The sequence below is a fragment of the Takifugu rubripes genome, chromosome 20 (genome assembly GCF_901000725.2).
Source record: "Takifugu rubripes chromosome 20, fTakRub1.2, whole genome shotgun sequence".
NCBI classification, from domain to species: domain Eukaryota; kingdom Metazoa; phylum Chordata; class Actinopteri; order Tetraodontiformes; family Tetraodontidae; genus Takifugu; species Takifugu rubripes.
In genome coordinates, this window is record NC_042304.1 from 2001155 (window position 1) to 2022991 (window position 21837).

A 21837-nucleotide genomic window follows, 5' to 3' on the forward strand; every position below is an offset into this window, starting at 1 on the left:
CTGGGAACCCCATTTTTTGCAGTACCTGGAAAAGGTACTGGTGCGAGACCCGATCAAAGGCTTTCTCAAAATCTAAGTTTAAAACTACTAGCCTCATGTTTCTGTCTCTCGCATAACAGATGGTGTCTCGGATCAGTACGAGGCTGTCGGTGATCTTCCTCCCCGGAATGGCACAGGCTTGATCCGGGTCAATCACCTCTTCTAAAAACGTGGACATACGTGTTGCTAAAAGTTTACTAAAAAGTTTACAGTCAACATTTAAAAGAGTGATAGGTCTCCAGTTCTTTAGTTCTGTCTTGTCTTTTTGTTTGTGAAGGAGAGTCACTATCCCTACTCTAAAACTGTCAGGAAGTCGGTCGAGTCCTTCAAATTCCATAAAAACAGTGATTAAGTCAGGTGCTAAAAGGTCCCAAAAAGTCAAATAAAATTCTACAGGAAGTCCATCTTGTCCAGGGGACTTCCCAGTTTTAAAACTACATAGAGAATTATTTAACTCTAAAAGGGTAAAATCCTGGGATAAAAGCACGCTGTTGTTCACTGTTTTATTTAGGAATTTTAAAATTTCATTCATGGTGTCAATTTGAACGTGTTTTTCTTTATACAATTTTTCATAAAAGCTTTCAATTGTCTCTTTAATTTCATCTATAGTTTCGGTTGTGCACCCATTTTCTTTAGTCAATTTTGTGATGGTCCCCCCTTTGTTTATGATTTTCTTGAAGAAATACCTTGTGCACTTTTCCCCCTCCTCAGTTTCCCGTTCCTTGCTTCTTAAAATGACACCTTTGCTTTGAATTTCTGATAAAACCGACATTTCTTTTTTTACTTGTTTAATTTCTTCATTAAAATCAATACCTTGTTGGTTAAGGTTAAAATAGCGCTGTAGTCGCTTCTGCAGTCCCATCATGCGTCTGGTTTCCCTATTCTTTTTTTCCTTACCTGCCTGCCTAAAGAAAGTCCGGGTCCTTCCCTTCACCATCTCCCACCAGTGTGCTCGTGTGTCGTAGAAGTCCTGAAGGGTCTGCCACTCTTTGTACTGCTCCCTGTACTGTCTAACTAACTCCCTATCTTCCAAGAGGGAGCAGTTGAGTTTCCACAGACCACTTCCTGATGTCACACCTGAAGGCAGTGAAAGGGTGCAGGAGAGCATGAGGTGATCGGAGAAGAAGACAGGTGTTAGTCTAGCATCAGTTGCTGGGCAGTCCCGTGTAAAGACATAATCTATGCGGGAGGCTCTGGTGCCATCACCACTGAACCAGGTGAAGCCCTCCTCCCTGGGATGCATGGTTTTAAAACAGTCTTGAAGTTTAAAATCCCTGCATATGCCCTGTAATAAAACTGATGTTTTGTCTACTTTAAAATCTTCCCCTGTTCTTCTCCTATCTTTCCTACTTAAAATACAGTTAAAATCTCCCCCTACTACTAAAGGTACCCTACCTAGCATGTGGGACTGCAAGTCTTCTAAAAGGTCATACCTGTCATTTTTTCCATTAAAGCCATAAATATTTAAGATTTTAAAATCCTGTCCCATAAAAGTCAAATGTGTTAAAAGCGCCCGACCATTTTTCACCACAGTGCTACCTTTTAGCAGAACCTGGGGGTTTTTAATTAAAATGGCCACTCCATCATTTCTGTTTTCATTTGATCCACTCCAAAGGGATGTCTGTGGCCACATCTCCTCCCACTGGCGGTAGTGGTTTAAAAATGGTAAGCCACATTCCTGTAATAAAAACACATCAGACTTAAAGGAACTTAAAAAGGATAAAACACTTTGGGCTCTAACTCTTGACCTCACACTTCTCACATTGATAGTGGAAATGTTGAGAGTCATGAGTATGTTTAAAATGACAAGTACAACATTTTAAAAGAAGCAGGTATCTTAAGAATAAGTAACAAGCACATTTTTATTGCCTTGTTGCTTGTGCTGTAACAGGTTCTCATCGAAAGATCCCCCTACATCCAGGGGGTAAGCTTTGAGAATCTGTCCTCCTGAAAGCAAAGTCTGCGCGCTTTCTGAGTGGAGTTGACTGTAGTGCTACATTTAGAAAGGAACATTCATTAGATGAACTGGAAGAGGAGCCACTGTCCTGATCCACAGGGGGACTGTGATGTTCAGATTCAGCTCTCCCCCTCTTCTCTGAGGCTGATTCAGCCCCAGAGTTGGACAGTTCAGATGCTGTTCTTTTTGAACTAGGTTGGGCATCTGGGAGGGAAGTGGAGCTCTGCTCCTCCTCCACAATATGGAGACTCCTAGTGGAGTCATCATCGGTAGAGGCGGGCCGAACCCCACTGTCTGCCTGATGGCTCCTCCCCAACTCCATGTCAGCTTCAACTGGGTGGGGTCCAGGCCCCTCCCTCTGCCCAACCTCACTGGACTCCTCTCCTCCAATCACAGGTTTTGGAGGGAGATTTGAATTTCCCTCCAAAACAGTTCGCACCTCATTTTCTGTTGGCCCCTTTTCCTCCTGTTTTTTCCTAGCTTTCAGTTTGTTGGCGAAAGACAAAGGACAGTCTCGGAAAAGATGGTCTGTTGCTCCACAAAGGTTACATTTCCTTCCAGTGGTACACTCCTCAAAGGAATGTCCAACTGCTCTGCATTTCCCACACACAATAACTGGACAAGCCTCTGCCAGATGCCCCTGCTCGCCGCATTTGCGGCAGAGTTTTGGTTGACCCTGGTAGTGGATATAGCCTCTGTTATTACCCAGAACAATCATTTGCGGCAAGTGTCTCAGGCCCTGGAAGCCTTGGGGGTCCTCCCATTGTTGAATGGGGACCCTCCAAGCACAGTTCCAGATGCCATCCTCGTCTCTTACCTTGGTTGCCTGGCCTTTAACAGTGCAGAATCTAGCCAACCAGATACAGATGTCTTCTGCATTCACTGTTTCATTAAACATTCTGACAATAACCGTTTTATGGGCATTGTCAGTCAGTTTTTCAACAGCAAATGCAGAAAATTGGCTTTTAACATTTTCAAAACGGGTCCAAAACTCACGGAGCAGAGCTGCAGAGCAAAAACTTACGTCATATCCTTTGTTTGCCGGCAGAGTCAAAATACAATTTATATCGTCGGGCTGAAAGTTCAAAAGGTTCTGGACAAACTTACGTGAGAAGTCTAAACGTGATATTTTAACTTGCTCATCTTTAAAATAAAACCTGACACTGCGGTGCCTCCGCAGGCCGGCATAATTAGCCGACATGGCTGGAGGCACCACAAGCGAGGATAAAAGCTTGTAAAAGAAAAGATAATTTTAAAAGTAAGTTAAAAGGAAACGTGCTACTTAAAAGATAAATACAAATAAGACGGTTAAGAAAAACACTCAGACTGCCTGTAGAGGTCGTGCTTGACACCCATTGCTTTTGAAGTGAAAGTGCACCTGGCAAACGGGGCACCAAGCAATGAGGCAGAGCGGCCCTGCCCTTGCAATGTGCTCTGAAAAGTGACAAACTATAGAGAAGGTGCACCACTCCCAACTAGACTGCAATACTGGGCCAATGCATGGAGTGAATGGAGCAAGCTCCTATTTCAGCTCCTCCTAAAATTCTGCAGGACGTCCATCTTGTCCAGGGGACTTCCGAGTTTTAAAACTATGTAGAGAATGATTTCACTCTAAAAGGGTAAGATCCTGGGATAAAAGCAAGCTGTTGTTCACCATTTTCATTCATGGTGTCAATTCAAACAGGTTTTTCTTTATACAATTGTCCATAAAATCTTTCAATTGTCTCTTTAATTCCATCTATTGTTTTGGTTGTGCACCCATTGTTTTTAGTCAATTTTGTAATGGTCCCCCCTTTGTTTATGATTTTCTTGAAGAAACACCTTGTGCACTTTCCCCCCTCCTCAATTTCCCGTTCCCTGCTTCTTAAAATGACACCTTTGCTTTTAATTTCTTTAATTTAAAATAGCGCTGTAGTCGCTTCTGCAGTCCCAAGCCATAAACATTTAATAATTTAAAATCCTGTCTCATAAAAGTCAAATGTGTTCAAAGTGCCTGACCAGTTCCGGTTATGGTGGCTTGCTGAGAAGACACGTGTGGGACTGCTCTGCTACCGAACAGTTTGAATCCTGGCTAAAATAGGTCAATTCTGTGTGACATGTAGCTCAACTACAACTGCAACTTAGGAATATACTGATGGAACCAAGAAAATCAAACCGGAAAAGACACAGCAAACCAAAGTAACTAATTTTGCAACTGCGACTGCCAAAACCAAGCTTACCACTAACGACAGAGATATGGAAGCTAACGCGGCTGCTAGCAGCACTGGCATCACAAGCCCCGATAAACAGCTGGAGGGAAGCATTGCGACCGCCAGAGAGGAGTCCAACACCTCTCTGACAAGAGTACTGGCAGCTATCAACTCAATGAAGACTGTTCTCGGTCAAATTCGATGACATTCTCTCCACGATGGAAAATGTAAGGAAAGACATTACAGACTGCTTAGAAAGAGTAACGCAAGCGGAGACGAGAATCTCAACAACCGAAGACGACGTAGCGACGCTCCAGAAGAAGGTGAAAAACCTAGAGGGGAAAAACAAAGATCTGGAAGAAAAGGTGTTAGACCTGGAAGCTTGTTCACGTCGCTCTAATGTACGGCTTGTCAATTTACCCGAAGGCGTGGAAGGAGACGACACCTGTGGATTCCTGGATACCGGAGGTGCTGGAGCTACAGCAGCTCCAAGGGAAAATTACGGTACGAAAGAGCGCACAGACTTGGACCAAGAAGGCAACATAAGACTGACTACGCACCCAGGACCCTCATAATGAAGTTCCTAAATTACAAAGATAAAGAAGCGGTGATGAAAGCGGCCAGGGCGAAAAAACAAGTCCACTACAAAAACCATCCGGTGAGACTCTACCATGACGTGACCGCAGAGACGCACAAGAAGCAAAAAGAGTTTGAGGAGGCGAGGAGACAACTCCGTACACTGGGGCTCCAGTACGGTATGTTATCGTCACCTTCAAAGAGTGCTCACACATCTTCAATAGCGCCAACGAAGCCAAGCACTTCATTAATCCAGTTGGACAACAATCCAGACTGTGGCAGTGAAGAACTCACATCATTGGAAAGGTAATATTTTGATGCAGTGCAGAGTTAATAGGGGAGGACAGAGTGAAAGTTAGTTACACTGAGTTCTGATCGCTCTCCCCCCTGACCCAGTGATAAAGAACAATTTTTGGATTTATACGCACTGTTTAACTAAGTAGATATGGATGGTGATGTTTTTTGTCTGCTGGGTTGCTCTAAAACAACTTTATAAATCACAGTAGCAGAGTAGTTTTTTATTTTATCTATTATTTTCCTTTTTAGACATCAGCATAGCTATACTGATCCTCACATTGTGTGGATTGGCTCTTTGCTTTCCGAAAGTCCATTAAAGGAAGGGGAGGGAGGACACCTGACAGGGCAATACTCAGGTGGACTAATGTTAGTTGAGGAGAACACGCGTGTTTCTTGTTCTGTTTTTGTTCTTTCTCCTTTGCTGCTCGGTCTGAAAATATTAAAACTGTTGGGGAAATTCGAAATATTTGATCCATATGTCTGTTGATCTTAAGGTCAGAATTACATCCTGGAACTGCAGAGGGCTACAAAAAATAAAAAAAGGTTAACAAGTAATGAACAGAGTTAAAAGCTTACAGTCTAAAATAGTATTCCTTCAAGAAACCTACTTAATATACGAGGAGGAGCTCAAAGTGAGGAGGAGGTGGAAAGGTAAAATTCTGTCAGCTCCCTTTACCTCTCAAGCAAGGGGTGTTATGATCTTGATCCATGATTCTATTCCATTTCAAATTCATAATGTTAGCAAAGATAAGGCAGGATGATATTTGATCATTCAAGGGAACAATTAATTCTAATAAATGTTTATGCTCCAAATACAGACGAACCCAAGTTTTTCCAAAATCTATTTCTTACTATTGCCTCCTTACCCGGTGCCTGTATAATGGCAGGTGATTTTAATTGCACCTTAGATCCCCTGAAAGACAAAAGCTCAGGCGTTGATCAGTCACATTCGAGAAGCAGGGGTGTACTCCATTATTTTATGAAAGAAATGAGTTTAATTGATGTTTGGAGAGAAGACAATCCCAATGGGAAAAAATATTCATGTTACTCTGGTACACATCAGTCATATTCCCGTATAGATTTTTTTTTGGTTTCAGCACAACTAAAATATAAAATAAAGGAGGTGTCCTACGATGCCATACTCCTGTCCAATCACGCTCCAAACTCGTTAGTCTATCATGACCCTTAACTGACTAGTGATATTCCCAAATGTTATTCCCAAAATTTAAAACAAAGTGGATATCTGACACTGACTTTATTACTTCTCTTGGTAAGCGGATTAAATATTATTTCGAAACAAGTACAACCGAAATCTCACAAAGTACCAGATGGGAAGCGTTTAAAGCCTTTATCAGGGGACAAATCATCAACATCACTAGCTTTAAAGCTAAAGAAACCTACAATAAAACAAAATTACTAGAAGCAAATATAAAAGAATTCGAAGAAGAATACTACCAATTAGGTTCCCAGGACACTCAAAGATTACTTTTGTTAAAAACACAATACAACGAAATATCTCCAACAAGAGCTTTATCAAGTTTACTTTGACTCAAACAGACATTTTATGATCAAGGAGAAAAACCTGGGAGAGTGCTGGCATGGCGCAGTCAAGTTTGGGTGTGGTATCTGAGATAACAAAGAATGTAGATTCAGGTTTACAGAATGGTTAAATTATACAATTAATGCAAACAAATCACCATCTGAACTCAAAGGAAATTACTTACATGCCGCATGGGCATCAACGCATCGCTGGCTGCCTTCTTCAGCAGTTCACCATACAACAGACCAAGAAGAAACAATGGCCGCCAAACCTATTTATAGGGCCCGAGGACCTCCCCAGCTGCCCAGGCACTGCCCGAATAAAATAAAGATAAAAATAAGACAGAACGGGAAAAACAAGGAGGAATTCTGTACAGCCGCCCCCAGGATAGCAGGGCTATTCTGTAATGTGGAGGAATTCCTAAGGTGTTGCTGTAGTTGCCTCTTCCTGCTGATGGTCATCTTGTAGCGGTGGCAGTCGAACCAGTCGTGCTACAGGACGTAGATATGTTTGATTGTTGACCTTCACCTCCGCAGCCCGAATGTATCCATCTTCGCTGACATTTAAATTCACAATCTTCCCGACTGGCCATTGGGCTCGTTGCAGTTGAGGATCCACAATCATCACCACAGTTCCTATTTCCAGATTGCTTGCAGGTATGCGCCACTTCTGACGTACTCGCAGGGTTGGCAGATATCCTTTGATGAAACGCGACCAGAAATGGTCTGCGATCATCTGGCTTTGTCGCCATCTTCTTCTGGTGAGGGCATCTGGGACATAGGACACCTGGGGTAATGACGCATCCCACCGCCCCATCAGCAACATACTTGGCGTCACTGGATCAGTATCCACTACATCAGAGGACACGTACCCAAGTGGTTTGGCATTGAGGATTCCTTCAACTTCAATCAGAACGGTAAGTAGCACGTCTTCAGGCACTGCCTGGGCCCCAATCACCACTTGTAAGGCCCTCTTGACTGAGCGAATCTCCCGCTCCCAGATCCCACCAAAGTGTGGGGATGCAGGTGGGTTGAATCTGAATATAATTTGATGTGAAGCTGAACTCTTCTGGAGCTGTGGTTCCATGTCAGCGAAGGCTTCCTTCAGTTCTCTTTCGGCACCTCTGAAGTTGGTTCCTTGATCGGAATAAATTTCTGATGGGGTTCCTCGGCGAGCGATGAATCTCCTCAGAGCCAAAAGAAAGGCGTCTGTGTCCAGGCTATTTATTAGATCTAGATGCACACACCTCGTCGTCAGGCACTTGAAGATCAAGCCCCAGCGCTTCTCGTTACGGCGTCCAACCTTCACTAGATAAGGTCCGAAACAGTCGACTCCCGTGGAGTAGAATGGTGGTTTGAACAGTCGCAAGCGTGCTGCTGGAAGATCAGCCATAAGAGGTACAGTTGGCTTTCCTCTCGATTTCTTGCACTCTGTGCAGGTTCTCTGGATGTGTTTGACCGCCTGTCGTCCTCGCAACACCCAGTACTGTCGTCGGAGCTCTGCAAACACTCGATCAGACCCCGGATGCAACAGCCGATTGTCCACTTCTCTAATAAGGAGTTTCACCCACTTGTGATGAGGTTCCAGAACAATGGGATGAATGTCAACTGGGTGTGGTTCTTCCATGCGTCGGAAGCGGCCTCCAACTCTAATCAATTCGGTTGCCAAGTCCCACTCCGGTGAGAGACAGCTTAGTCGGCTGTTACAAGACACCTGTTTCTCCTTCCGAAGAGGCTTGACCTCATCAGGGAAGCTGTCCGCTTGGCAGGTTCTCAAGACTTGTAGTTCAGCATCTCTATAACTTGCGGAAGGTGCCATTGGGTCTTGCGAGACTGACCCAAGCATGGACTGTTGTGTGGCATTCACCACTTCCGCCCAGGTCGTGAACTGAGTTGCCTCTGAAGTGGTAATTACTTCTGCTGTCTGAGTGAGGCCACAGAATGTGCTTCGCTTGAGTTCTTCAGTACCCTCTTTCTCCAAGTTCATTGAAGCTGATGGCCAATGTTTGGAAGACTGGCGGAGAAAAACTGGACCCTCTATCCACCGGTTTGGGAGAATAAGTTCAGCCACGGTCTTCCCGCGTGTGACATCATCGGCTGGGTTGCTAGGGGAGTCGACATATCTCCACTCATGATTTTGGGTGAGCTCCTGGATTTCCGAGACTCTTGTGCCGACGAAAACCTTGAATCGACAGGACTCGGATCTCAGCCAGTGGTGGAATCCGTCCAGAGAGAGGTGCTTGAGATGCTGACAGTGAGCTCCTTTAGAATCAGGGCTGCCAGTTGTGCTCCTGCTAAGGCCGCACATCGCTCAAGACGGTGCATGGATATCTGTCTTTTGGGGGCTACCCGAGATCTCGCCATCACAAAGGACACATGCTTGTGGTCTGAGCTCTCAGTGGTCAGGTAAGCAACTGATCCATATGCTTGCTCCGATGCGTCGCAAAAGACATGCAGATTGTAGGCCTCGGCCTGGCATGATAGCTCTGGCGGGAAATAAGCTCTGGGCAGGGATAATTCGGCTAGCCTTGGTAGCTCTTGTTCCCAACTTGTCCAAGCCTCAAGGAGGTCTGGAGGAAGGTTTGGGTCGTCCCAACTTCTCCCTTTCACCTACAGTCTCTGGATGAGAACCTTTGCTCGCGTAGTGAAGGGGAGAATAATGCCTAATGGGTCATACTGACTCAACAGTACTCTAAATATTGCGCATTGTAGGAAGTTGACTCTGTACTGGTCTTAACCTGTAACTCAACCTGTCTGAACGGCAGTGCCAGCTCAGTCCCAACGCATGCTCTTGTGGGTCTGGATGTTTTTGTGTTATCCATAATTCCGTGCTCTCAGCCTTGGCACTTGAGGGTAGATGAGCGACGGCGTCTGGATCATTGCTCGCCCACTGCCGGATCTCGAATCCTCCTTCCTGGAGGACCTGCCTCAGCTTATCTACCAACCGTCTGGCTGATGTTACCGTTGGGGGGCTCTGAAGACAATTATCAACGTAGAATGACTGCTCCATGGACTGAAGGATTTCTTCGCTGCCTCTCTTGTAATCCTTGACATGCTTCTGCATTGCAAAGGTTGCATAGCACGGGCTGCTTGTAGTGCTGAATGGTAAAACTTGCCATTGGTATACGTCAGGTGGTTCGTCTCGTCTCAGGTTCCGCCAGATGAATCTCAGCAGAGGCTGGTCCTCCGGTAACAGGCGCACCTGATGGAACATTGCGCGAATGTCTCCACTCACCGCTACAGGATGTTGTCGGAATCTCAGTAAAACTCCCAATAGAGACGGGCCAAGGGCTGGGCCTGCGAGCAGTTGTTCATTCAGAGACAAACCTTGGTAGGAAAACGAACAGTTAAAAACAAGGCGATGTTTTCCATTATGCTCCACGAGATGGTGGGGAATGAACCATAACTCCTCTGACTGGTTTACTTCATCCGGGTGCAATTTCGCAACACATCCTGCATGGATGAGCTTCTGGATCTCGTCCTCATAAATCTGGGCCTTTACTGGGTCTCTCTTCAGCCGACATTCAATGCTCTGTAGTGATGCCATCACGGCCTCCATCGTAGCACGTAGTGGCGGTGCATCCTTCTTGCGAGGCAGAGGCATGGCATATCTACGTGTGTCACCAACCTTCACTCGAACCGTACCTGACTCCAAGGTTTTGATTGCCTCTTGGTCCTGTCGGGAGCGCACTACCAACTTCTCACTTCGGAAAGGCAAGACATCAACCTACCACAGTCGTTCCACCTGGCGGTATAGGTCATCGGCGAGTGATTGGACGTTGGTGTAGTAGAGGGCCTGTGTTTGAAACTGGTGGGGTGTGAGACCATCTGGTCCTTGCAGTGCCCATCCCAGCTCAGTATTGACGGCAGCTGGTCCTCCACATAGGCCTAAGCGGACCTGCTCCTTTGCTGCGATTAGACCTGTATTGTCTGCACCAAGCAGGAGAAGGGGATACACCTTGTCAAAGGACTGAATTGGAAGTCCTCGAAGATGGTCGTAGCGCTTCTGCAGGGCTGCCACTGGGTAGGACTGTTCTGTCAAGGACAGGCGACCAGCTGTGAAGGCACCTTGAACTTTGTGTTTCACTTCGGGTTTGGTGGCAGACGATATATGGAAGTCCACTGAGGAGCCTGAAAGGTGTGCCACGTCATGGCGTATCGTTCTCAATGCCATGGACTCTGCTTCACCACTCAGGCCGAGGTAGCGTACTGCTGCAGGGAGTATAATTGTGCGCTCAGCACCGTCGTCCAGGATTGCGTAAGGATGTAGGGTTTTATTGCCATGGCTCACAATGACTGGGACGACTTAAGTAAACTTTGCTTGACTGCTTGGCAGGGATAAGAGTGGTCCCAACTGTGGGAGTCGTGAGATACACTTTGGAGCTCGGATTGGCGATTACATGCAGGACCTTGAGGTGTACTTCTTGACACTCGCTGCATGACTTCTTCAAGGTGCACGATTCCATTCCGTGGTTACTACGACCACACCGTCTGCATCGCTTTCCTTCGGTGATCCACCTCTCCACCTGCTCCGGTGTACATGTGGCAATCCTGGGACACTGCGAAAGGTAGTGGTCGGCACCCTTGTAGAAGAGGCAGATCCGCTTGTCTCTGGTCTGTTTCTTCTCAGGCTGGCTAATGCTAGTGGTGGAACCTTGTTCCCAACCGTGGTACACTGCCACAGGGTTGTTCCTCAGTTTGATGGTCTCTATCTTCATCCCGGAGGACTCCTTACGCTGGTGCCGTTGTGCCATCTTGTCCGACAGTCGTTGCACTTCTGCCTTGCCTTTGAGCCACTCGGAGAGGTCTTGCAAGCTGTAGGGGTTCAAACTGTTCATACGGAGCCGTCCCTGGGTGTGTAAATATTCCACAAAGGAGTCGCTTAAGAATCTTGGAAGTTTGCTGAGGAGGCGATCTACATGCCCTGACGACATGAGCGCTCTATCGTTAGGACCCTCAATTGATATCAGCATTCCCACCAACAGCTGGACCTGCAGAGCAAAGTTCTGGAATGCCTTAGTGTCACCTGACCTAACATCAGGTGAGTTCAGCAGGGCAGCGATCTCACTCTGGGCCAGTTGATGGGGTTGCCTGTACTGTTGTTGCAAAGCTTGCATTGCTGCTGAGTACGGTTGGGCATGATGTCGACATGACTGGGCGATTAGTCGGGCCTCTTCAAGGACAAGCTGTTCCATGAGTACTCGGTATTTATAATACTCCGATAGCTGTGGATGGGGACCAAGGAGATAGTCAAGGGCCATCTTGAGATCTGTAAACTCTTGTTCGGTGTCATGCTCCAGTTTAGGGAGTCTGGGCACGGGGACAGGTTGGGTTGGAGGCTGATGCACAAATGGTGGTGCTTGTGGTGTACTTGGGTAGCCTGGGTAAATGGGAAAGGCTGATGCTGTTGGTTGTGGTTGGTGACCACAACCAACAGGTTGGTGCTGATATGGATGATACTGTTGAGGTAGCTGGAGGGTGGACGGTTGCTGACTAATGCTGCCGTAATGATGAGGAACTGGTGGTAAATAATTTGAAGATGAAGGGTATCCATTTGCCCCTGTTGAAACCTGGAGCATGGGTGGTGTGAATGCTGGTTGATTTTGAGAGATGATTGGAGATTGAGATACTTGCTGTGGGGACAGCTGTGGTATCGTCTGGGTGATGGAGGCACCTATGTGGCCTGGTTGCAAAGTGGCTAATGCTGGTGCGGGAAGCCCGGGCATTAGTTGGGTTGGAGGCTGAGATACGGGCTGAGGAGTCAACTGCGATATCTGGGTGATGGAGGCACCCATTTGGCTAGGTGGCCATGTAGATGAAACGGCTGAAGGGAATGCTGGCGTCACTGTGCAGCTGTACGCATTGATTGGCAGGGACGCTGAAGCAATTGCCAACCTCTCTATGCCCCTCACTAAGGGTGACAGGGGAACAGGTGCATGGCTTCCAGCCGATTGTATCAGCGGTGCTGATATGAGGGCACAAGGGGGTGCAGGTACTGCACTGGGGGTGGTGGACGACTGATGCAAGGTGATGTACCTGTGGCCGTGGTCACGGGTTGGATGAGGCGACTCCGGCGTGCTTGATCCACTGCTGCCGCTGTGCTGCTCCACTTCGTATTCATCTTGGCTGTCTGCAGGAGACGATTTGTCTCTCTTCACAGTTTTAGGCAACTGTTCTGGTGGAGGTGGCCTTCTTTGTCCCACTCCTTGAGTGGCGGACCCCATCTGATGCCCGAACACTGGCTCTGGCTGCCTCATTGTCCAAGTGGTATCGACCGGCGGACTTGATTGCTGCAGCCATTCAGGGTTGGCATTAATTGTCTGGGTTTCCACCAAGGACGGTGGCAGCATTACCTCAAAATCTTGAAGATATGCTGGAGGGCGCCTCCTTCTGGTCGTCTTTGGTGAATCTTCTGAGGCCACTCTCTGCTCTGCCATGTTTTAGCTACTGCAGGTGGGGCTGATCCGGCTTGAAGGACCAAATGTGAGGGATTTAGTGCAAATTATGAGAATCCCTCCAATAATTTGCCAGTCTCCACATCTGCAGTGGGCGCTCCGGTCAGAGAGTCACAGGACAGCAAGAGAGTGCACTCAATAGCTTTATTCGATAACAAAGGCAGTCAAGTTTGGGTGTGGTATCTGAGATAACAAAGAATGTAGATTCAGGTTTACAGAATGGTTAAATTATCCAATTAATGCAAACAAATCCCCATCTGAACTCAAAGGAAATTACTTACATGCCGCATGGGCATCAACGCATCCCTGGCTGCCTTCTTCAGCAGTTCACCATACAACATACCAAGAAGAAACAATGGCCGCCAAACCTATTTATAGGGCCCGAGGACCTCCCCAGCTGCCCAGGCACTGCCCGAATAAAATAACGATAAAAATAAGACAGAACGGGAAAAACAAGGAGGAATTCTGTACAGAAAGACTTATTACATAAATGTACAAAATGATCCCCTCCCTGGGCTGCCACCTTATCGTGGTGGAGGGGTTTGCGTGTCCCAATGATCCCAGGAGCTCCGTTGTCTGGGGCTATATGCCCCTGGTAGGGCCACCCATGGCAAACAGGTCCTAGGTGAGGGACCAGACAAAGCGTAGCCCAGGACCCCCTAATGAAGATAAATAACATTGGTCTCAAGTTTCCCTTGCCCGGATGCGGGTCACCGGGGCCCCCTCCTGGAGCCAGGCCTGGGGGTGGGGCACATTGGCGAGCGCCTGGTGGCCGGACCTCTGCCTATGGAGTCCGGCCGGGCGCAGCCCGAAGAGGCAACATGGGACCCCCTTCCCGTGGGCTCACCACCTGCAGGAGGGGCCAAGGGGGTCGGGTGCATTGTGTTTTGGGTAGCAGCCGGAGGCAGGGACCTTGGCGGTCTGATTCCCGGCTGCACAAACTGGCTCTAGGGACATGGAATGTCACCTCTCTGGTGGGAAAGGAGCCTGAGTTGGTGCGCGAGGTTGAGAAGTTCCGACTAGATATAGTTGGCCTCACCTCGACGCACGGCAAGGGCTCTGGAACCAGTCTTCTTGAGAGGGGTTGGACTCTCTACCACTCTGGAGTTGCCGATGGTGAGAGGCGACGAGCAGGGGTGGCAATTCTGGTTGCTCCCCGGCTCAGTGCCTGTGTATTGGAGTTTACCCCGGTGGATGAGAGGGTAGCCTCCCTTCGCCTTCGGGTGGGGGGACGGATCCTGACTGTTGTTTGTGCCTATGGTCCAAACAGCAGTTCAGCGTATCCACCCTTTTTGGAGTCCTTAGAGGGAGTGCTGGAGAGTGCCCCTTCTGGGGGCTCCCTCGTCCTCCTGGGTGACTTCAATGCTCACGTTGGCAATGACAGTGTGACCTGGAGAGGTGTGATTGGGAAGAACGGCCCCCCTGATCTGAACCCGAGTGGTGTTTTGTTATTGGACTTCTGTGCTCGTCTCAGATTGTCCATAACGAACACCTTGTTCAGACATAAAGGCGTCCACATGTGCACTTGGCACCAGGACGCCTTAGGCCGCAGATCGATGATCGACTTTGTGGTTGTGTCATCGGATTTGCGGCCGCATGTTCTGGACACTCGGGTGAAGAGAGGGGCGGAGCTGTCAACTGATCACCACCTGGTGGTGAGTTGGCTCCGATGGTGGGGAAGGATGCCGGACAGACCTGGCAGGCCCAAACGTGTTGTGAGGGTCTGCTGGGAACGCCTGGCAGAGTCCCCTGTCAGAAGGAGCTTCAACTCACGCCTCCGGGAGAGCTTTGACCATGTCCCGGGGGAGGCGGGGGACATTGAGTCCGAGTGGACCATGTTCCGTGCCTCCATTGTCGAGGCAGCTGACCGGTGCTGTGGCCGCAAGGTGGTTGGTGCCTGTCGTGGCGGCAATGCCCGAACCCGCTGGTGGACACCAGCGGTGAGGGATGCCGTCAAGCTGAAGAAGGAGTCGTATCGGGCCTTACTGGCCTGTGGGACTCCTGAGGCAGCAGATGGGTACCGGCGTGCCAAGCGGAGTGCAGCTACGGCGGTTGCCGAGGCAAAGACTCGGGCATGGGAAGAGTTCGGTGAGGCCATGGAGAACGACTTTCGGACGGCCTCGAAAAGGTTCTGGACCACCATCCGGCGTCTGAGGAGGGGGAAGCAGTGCACTGTCAACACTGTGTATAGTGGTGATGGTGTGCTGCTGACCTCAACTCGGGATGTTGTGGATCGGTGGAAGGAATACTTCGAGGACCTCCTCAATCCCACCAACACGCCTTCCAGTGAGGAAGTAGGGCCCGGGGACCTGGAGATGGGCTCTCGTATCTCCGGGGCTGAAGTTGCCGAGGTAGTTAAAAAACTCCTCGGTGGCAAGGCCCCGGGGGTGGATGAGATCCGCCCAGAGTCCCTTAAGGCTCTGGATGTTGTAGGGCTGTCGTGGTTGACTCGACTCTGCAACATCGCGTGGACATCGGGGGCAGTGCCGCTGGATTGGCAGACCGGGGTGGTAGTCCCTCTTTTTAAGAAGGGGGACCGGAGGGTGTGTTCCAACTATAGGGGGATCACACTCCTCAGCCTCCCTGGCAAGGTCTATTCAGGGGTACTGGAGAGGAGGGTCCGCCGGATAGTCGAACCTCGGATTCAGGAGGAGCAATGTGGTTTTCGTCCTGGGCGTGGAACAGTGGACCAGCTCTACACCCTCAGCAGGGTCTTCGAGGGTACATGGGAGTTTGCCCAACCAGTCCACATGTGTTTTGTGGACTTGGAGAAAGCATTCGACCGTGTCCCCCGGGGGGTCCTGTGGGGGGTCCTCCGAGAGTATGGGGTGTCGGGCCCGTTGATACGGGCTGTCCGCTCCCTGTACGATCGGTGCCAGAGTTTGGTCCGAATTGCTGGCAGTAAGTCGAACTCGTTTCCGGTGAGGGTTGGCCTCCGCCAGGGCTGCCCTTTGTCACCGATTCTGTTCATAATTTTTATGGACAGAATTTCTAGGTGCAGTCATGGTGTTGAGGGGATCCGGTTTGGTGACCTCAGGATCGCGTCTCTGCTTTTTGCGGATGATGTGGTCCTGTTGGCTTCATCGGCCCGTGACCTCCAACTATCACTGGATCGGTTCGCCGCCGCCTGTGAAGCGGCTGGGATGAGAATCAGCACCTCCAAATCCGAGGCCATGGTTCTCAACCGGAAAAAGGTGGAGTGCCTTCTCCGGGTAAAGGAGGAGATCCTGCCCCAAGTGGAGGAGTTTAAGTACCTCGGGGTCTTGTTCACGAGTGGGGGAAGAATGGAGCGGGAGATCGACAGGCAGATCGGTGCGGCGTCCACAGTAATGCGGGCTCTGCACCGGTCCGTTGTGGTGAAGAGAGAGCTGAGCCGAAAGGCGAAGCTCTCGATTTACCGGTCGATCTTCGTTCCTACCCTCACCTATGGTCATGAGCTTTGGGTCATGACCGAAAGAACAAGATCCCGGGTACAAGCAGCTGAAATGAGCTTCCTCCGTAGGGTGGCTGGGCTCTCCCTTAGAGATAGGGTGAGAAGCTCTGCCATCCGGGAGGAGCTCGGAGTAGAGTCGCTGCTCCTCCGCGTTGAGAGGAGCCAGATGGGGTGGCTTGGGCATCTAGTCAGGATGCCCCCTGGACGCCTCCCTGGTGAGGTGTTCAGGGCATGTCCCTCCGGTAAGAGACCCCCGGGGAGACCCAGGACACGTTGGAGAGACTATGTCTCTCGACTGGCCTGGGAACGCCTGGGGATCCCTCCGGATGAGCTAGAGGAAGTAGCTGGGGAGAGGGAAGTCTGGGATTCTCTCCTTAGGCTGCTGCCCCCGCGACCCGACCCCGGATAAGCGGCAGAGAATGGATGGATGGATACAAAATGATAATAATGAAAACATCTTTGACCCGATAGAAATAAATGAAAGCTTCCAAAAATTTTATGAAAAGCTTTATAGCTCAGAAATAGGTCCAAATACATCTGAAATCAATAATTTCCTGGACAAAATCCAAATTCCCAAAATATCAGAAGTAATTAAAGGAAAACTAGAGAAAGAAATAACATTAATGGAACTATCTACAGCTATTGACAGTATCAAAGTAGGGAAAACACCTGGGCCAGATGGAATACCCATTGAGATATATAAAGTGTTCAAATATAGACTAATGGCACCTTTATTAGAAATGTTTAAGGAGTCCTTTCACAATGGAATTCTTCCAACATCATTAAGGGGAGCCCTAATCACTTTATTACCAAAACCAGGCAAACCAAATAACAAATGTGAAAACTTTAGGCCAATCAGTCTCTTAAATGTGGATTTAAAAATTTTGAGTAAAGTAATAGCCAGGAGACTGGAGAAAATAATTCCAAAAATTATGGACAAAGATCAAAATGTACAAGGTAGACAAGGCTTCCATAATGCTAGGAGAATCCTGAATATATTATTTTAGGAGAAGGGAGCAACAGATACAGCGCTTCTGTCATTGGATGCGGAAAAAGCCTTTGATAGAGTGGAATGGCTTTATTTATTTGCAATCCTCAGACGTTTTAGCTTTGGAGACAACTTTAATAAATGGATAAAACTACTATATACAGAACCATTTGCTGAAATAATGACTAACCTTAATATATCCAAAACCATTAAGATACAAAGAGGATGTAGACAAGGAGATCCCCTATCCCCTCTCCTTTTTATTATAGCTATAGAACCACTGGCAATAGCAGTAAGAACACACAAAAATATAAACGGCACATCAATTGGACCACAAGAACACCGGCTGGCTGTTTGCAGATGACGTAATCATATTCCTTAGAAAGTTGGAAAAATCAATCCCTGAATTATTAGAACTCCTTCATATATTTCGGAAAATCTCAGGATATAAATTAAACAAATCGAAATCATCAATAATGCTTTTAAATCAGTTAGAAAGTAAATGCCCTCCTAGAACTGTCACTCAATTTAAAATTGTTGACTGTTTTACATATCTAGGAATTCAAATTGTCCCACAACTCAAACATATTGTAGCCAGTAATTATGATCCCTTACTACAAGAAATCTCAAAATTATTGGAAAGGTGGACACCTTTACCCATGTCACTAATAGGAAAAATAAACGTCCTTAAAATGAATATAATGCCCAAATTGTTGTATTTGTTTCAAAACCTTCCACTTCCTCCTCCAAGCAACCTGTTCGCTAGGCTTAAAAGACTGTTAGATTTTTGTACACGACTATCATTACTATACTTACCTTATGACAGGGGGGAACTCAGGTGTCCCTGCCCTCTCTGGTACTATTGGGCGGCTCAATTAAGAACAATCATGTTTTACTATGCAGAAAGAGATGTTCCTCTCTGGAAAGAAATGGAAGAACTACAGCTAGATCTGCCCCTCCCAGTATACCTATATTCAGCAAACACTAAAATCCTCAAAAAAACCCCACAAGAAACCCTATTGTGAAAAACATGATTGTAGTGTGGCATCAAATTAAAAAATATCTGAGAGATACACCCCCCCTCTATTTTTAGCCCTATATGGGGTAATCACTCTTTTCCTCCAGGTAGATCAGATGGGGGGTTTAAATCTTGGGCTACTAAAGGACTGACAAAAATAGGAAACCTTTACAACTCACAAAAAGTGCTGATGTCATTTGGAGAAATAGCTGATAAATTTAATATACCCCGTAACCATTTTTTTAAATTCCTACAGCTGAGGAATTTCATTAGAACACACCAAAACCAAACATTAAGCTTCCCGGAAGAGTCTACAGTAGAAAGATTAATGAATATGGATTGCCTAGGGAGGGGTCTAATATCCAAAATATATAAATGTTTAGTAGATGAAAGTACAGAAACATCAGCAGGGCGGCTGGGAGCGTGGAGAGAAGATCTGCAGGAGGACATCTTAATAGAAAAGTGGGGCGAGGCATGCTCTCGAGCACAATCAAAATCTACTAACACACGGCTGAAAATATGACAATACAACTGGTTGATGTGAACATACAGTATATCACTCCAGAAAAACTTCACAAATATAACAGTGCCATACCTGATACTTGTGTTAAATGTGGGAGGGGAAAAGGGTACATTTTTCCATTGTATCTGGCAATGTATAAAAAATACAAAAATTCTGGCAAGAAATAAAACAATGTATTCAAAATATTTTACAAATTCGAATACTATTAGTTCCACATTTGTTTATATTAGGTCTATATCCAGATAATTTGAAGCTTAAAAAACATCAACGAATATTTATAGATTTAAGTGTATTAATGGCAAAAAGAGTAAAAGCCCTTTCATGGAAAAACACCAGTAGCCCAAGTGTGAAGAGGTGGTTGTCTGAATTGTCTTCAACTCTCCCTCTAGAGAAAATCACATATACAATAAAACACCAACAACATAACTTCCTGGGACCCCTTTATCAGTTATGTATCGAGGACTGACTTGTCTCATATGTTGGAAACACCTGGGGACTCTTCACTCTGTACACCTTGGACTTCTGTTACAACTCCGAAATGTGTCATTTCCAGAAGTTCACAGATGACACAGCCATCGTTGGATGTATCAGAGACGACGAAGAGGAGGAGTACCAGTGCCTGGTGAGGGACTTTGTTGCCTGGTGCCACAACAACAGCCTGCAGCTCAACACCTCCAAAACTAAAGAACTGGTCATTGACTTTGAGAGGGACCGACCGAGACCTAGACCAGTTCAGATAGGAACGGAGGAGGTGGAGGGCGTGCAGACCTATAAATATCTTGGGCTGTGGCTGGACAATAGGCTGGACTGGACAAGCAACACAAGGCAGCTGTACAAGAAGACCCAGAGCAGGATGTACTTCCTGAGGAGACTCAGATCCTTCAACATCTGCAGGAAACTCCTCTGGATGACCTCCTCAGGAAACACCCTCTGCACACTGTCATCCACAGCCAGAGAAGCCTGATCAGCCAGAGGCTGCGCCTCCCCAAGTTCAGGACAAACAGACTGGGGAACTCATTCATCCCCCGAGCCATCAGACTGTTCAACTCCTCACTGGGGGGGAGGAGGGCCAACAGAAGGACTGGAACAACACTGGAATAACATGTGTGACATAACACTGTGACATCCGTTCATTCATTCATCCATCTATTCATTTATTTACATTTTTATAGTTTTATATTTTATATGTATATTCTATTTATAATTTATTCTATTTTATTTCTTATTTTATTTTATTTTTATTATCTTTAATAGGTTTAATGGGGTGTAATGGTAGTGGGTAATTTTGTACAGTGCTGTACGTTTTTTTGGAGATGCTAATTTCCCTGATGGACACCCCCTAAAGGGATCAATAAAGTACTCAATCAATCAATCAATCAATCAATCAAATAGTTGTCACAGCCCCATTTCCCCAGTTCCCTCCTGTCCCTGTCCCTCTGCCCCAATAATTTTCCACTCTACCTGCCAGCCACTCCCACCCCATCAGCTCAACTCCACTCACCTGCAAGCACAGCTGCAGCTTATTCCCAATCAGCCCTGCTTATAAGCCTCCCCTGCACCCTCAGTCTTTGCCAGATTGTTCTTCTGTCTTGATGCGAGACTTTCCAGCGTTGTTTCCCTGCCGGATTACCCGTTACCGACCCTGTCTGTCTTCGTTCTGCCTGCCTCACCTGTTCCCCGGACAACCTACCTGCTTTCTGCCCCCGACTACGACTTCTGCCTCAGCGTTTCTGGTTCCTGTCTGCTCACCTGGTTTTGACTTCTCCGCCTGGCCCTGACTTCGCTGCTGCTCGACCCCAGTCTGCTCCGCTACATCGTCAGCCTCATCTCCTGTAAACCCCTTTCTGTCACTACTGCCCGCTGTCGGCTCACGTCCTTCCCCTCGGTTCCGCATCCTGGCTCTGCTCAACCCGCTCCAGGAGCCTGTAACCCATAGACTTTGTGCGGGCCCTGAGTCTGAAGAACGGACTACTTCCTGTGTTTCCTTGTCTGCCTGAGTTCCTGTCTGCCCATGTGTTAAAAGTCATTGGGCATCCGGGAGGGAAGTGGAACTCTGCTCCTCCTCCACAATATGGAGACTCCTAATGGAGTCATCATCAGTAGAGGCGGGCCGAACCCGACTGTCTGCCTGATAGTTCCTCCCCAACTCCATGTCAACTTCAACTGGGTGGGGCCCAGGCCCCTCCCTCTGCCCAACCTCACTGGACTCCTCTCCTCCAATCACAGGTTTTGGAGGGAGATTTGAATTTCCCTCCAAATCAGTTTGCACCTCATTTTCTGTTGGCCCCTTTTTCCTCCTGTTTTTTCCTAGCTTTCAGTTTGTTAGCGAAAGACAAAGGACAGTCTCGGAAAAGATGGTCTGCTGCTCCACAAAGATTACACTTCCTCCCAATGGTACACTCCTCAAAGGAATGTCCAACCGCTCTGCATTTTCCACACACAATCACTGTACAAGCCTCTGCCAGATGCCCGTGCTCGCCGCATTTGTGGCAGAGTTTCGGTTGACCCTGATAGTAGATGTAGCCTCTGTTATTACCCAGAACAATCATTGTCGGCAAGTGTTTCAGGCCCTGGAAGCCTTGGGGGTCTTCCCATTGTTGAATGGGGACCCTCCAAGCACAGTTCCAGATGCCATCCTCGTCTCTTACCTTGGTTGCCTGGCCTTTAACAGTGCAGAATCTAGCCAACCAGATACAGATGTCTTCTGCGTTCACTGTTTCATTAAACATTCTGACAATAACCGTTTTATGGGCATTGTCAGTCAGTTTTTCAACAGCAAATGCCAAAAATTGGCTTAACATTTTCAAAACGGGTCCAAAAATC

At 47.5% G+C, this 21837-nt stretch overlaps 1 protein-coding gene across 1 annotated transcript in view; it reads left to right on the top strand.

The window, feature by feature from the left end:
• Positions 1-7411: 7411 nt before the first annotated feature.
• klhl30 (kelch-like family member 30) overlaps positions 7412-21837 on the top strand; it is a 31163-nt gene continuing 16737 nt past the window's right edge. Inside the window, exon 1 of the mRNA XM_029828561.1 lies at positions 7412-7514. The gene's annotated coding sequence lies outside the window, so the exon portion shown is untranslated. The remainder of the gene's footprint in view (positions 7515-21837) is intronic.